Raw genomic sequence first — 2,149 nt, 5'->3', positions numbered from 1 at the left:
GCACACAGCGGTGGGAGGGTGCGTGGAGGGGCGCTAAATTTATAAAGTGTGTCGAACACCCCGCGCCAAAGCTAGGGCGCGCCAGACCGTTTTTTCACGCGTACGTGATCTTTTTCTGCCGGAATCTTCCACGCGTCGGAATCTCCCGCGCCCAGTGAAACGCACGAAACCGTTCCGCGAGCGTTAAACCCACATTTGTACCGCCGCTGTTGGAGATAAACCTGAGAATGATTTCATACTTAAACCATACTTAAACCATACCCGTTCATTTATTTTCCAAAACCATACTTGTACCATACCCATTTAATGTCATTTTCAGCCTAACCAAAACTGAACCCACTATTTTTTCCATCCAAACCAATTTAAACCCAATACATAACCGTGGGTTTAAACCCGGGAAGGTTTGGCACCTCGATGTCGGCTCTTCGCCACCTGGAGCTGTAGGTGGTTCCAAGGGTTGGGTTGTTCGCCCATTAATGCGGTACGTGAGCTGGGTTCAGAATATCGTGAGACAGTTCGGTCCATATCCGGTGTGGGCGTTAGAGCATTGAGAGGACTTTTCCCTAGTACGAGAGGACCGGGAAGGACACACCTCTGGTGTACCAGTTATCGTGCCTACGGTAAACGCTGGGTAGCCAAGTGCGGAGAGGATAACTGCTAAAAGCATATAAGTAGTAAGCCGTACATAACTATGAGTTTGCTTTAATGTATATATAATTTCATAAATTGACATGTTAAGAACTAAATGAGATAGAAAAGGCATAAGTGCATCTACAACAGTTTGGGAACAAAGTTATTCTTGAGATACGATCAACACACAACAAGAGGCAAAAAGAAAATGCCCACAACTGAAAAGCTCACTAAGAGGTGTATTAAAACCAAATTGCTTAGCTAAAGTACAAGCAAACACTTTTGATTTTCAAGCCTAAAGGAGGTGCAGCGAACTGACCTGACCAGATCGCACCTGACCCTCCCACGTCGCTTCCGTTGGCGACGGGGAGGGCTCCCCATCCGCCACCTCCAGCAGCCTCCTCTCCCTCTCTCCTTCCTCGCCGCCGCCTAAGGACGCGGCGGGGCAAAGCCTGGCCCGCGTCGCCGATCCGGTCGGTGTAGGCCGCGGCGGGGATTTCCCTTCTCCTCGTTAGATTGGCTGGGCGTGGCGTGCCAGTCGGCTGGACGTGGCTAGAAGATGAAGGTGGGGCTGGGCGTGGCCGGTGGTGGTGGCAGCGGCGGCGTTCAGCCCGGATCCGGTCTTGGCGGTGGCGACGGCTAACCCGGATCCGACCATGATGGTGGCGGCGTCCCCTCCGCCGGGGATGACAGGCCAGGTGGTGGGTCTTTGTGGCGCCACCGGTGACAGCGGATCTTGGGATCCCGTGACCGGGCTCGTCGCGGGATTCGGTACTGGCTGCGAGTCGGGGAGACATAGTTGCCGGTGAAAACCGAGCCAACGACGGACTATGGCGGCGTTATGCGCCGTTACCTTGATGAAGGCTTCATCTTGTAACTACTGTCGATCCACTCGTGCTGCTCCAGGAGAAACCCTAGGATCTGGTTTTCCAGATCGGACAATGACGACATTGCGGTGTCGTTCCTCTCTAGGGAGCATCGTTTGTGGAGCAGCACTGAAACACAGAGGCAGGAGGTGGAGCGTCTTCGTCCTGCACGGAGCTTCGGTGGTGATGTCAGGTCATGCCTGGTCGACACGTGCTACGTTTTGTCATGCCTGTTCGGCAGGTGCTACGCACGACAGATCTTACAGAGTCTTCGTGTTTGGATGGACGAGCGCAAGGAGGTCGATCCACTCGTGCTGCTCCAGGAAAAACCCTAGGATCTGGTTTTCCAGATCAGATGATGGCGGCATCACGGTGTCGCTCCTCTTTAGGAAGCATCGTTTGTGGAGCGACGGCGAGGCGAGCAAAGATGAGAAAGAGCGGCAGCGAGAGCGATGAGAGGACGTTTGGCGAGGCACAGAGCGGTGGAAAGGCGCGTAAAGGGGCGTTAAATTTATAAAACGCGTAGAACGCCACGCGCCAAAGCTAGCGCGCCGGACCGCGTCCAATGAAACGCACCAAACCGCTCCGCCAGCGTTAAATTCACATTTCCCCGCGTCTTTTACCGCCACTGTTGGAGATGATCTTAGCGCCTG

Source organism: Hordeum vulgare, chromosome 5H, assembly GCF_904849725.1.
Source record: "Hordeum vulgare subsp. vulgare chromosome 5H, MorexV3_pseudomolecules_assembly, whole genome shotgun sequence".
NCBI classification, from domain to species: Eukaryota; Viridiplantae; Streptophyta; class Magnoliopsida; order Poales; family Poaceae; genus Hordeum; species Hordeum vulgare.
This window is presented reverse-complemented; position numbering follows the sequence as displayed.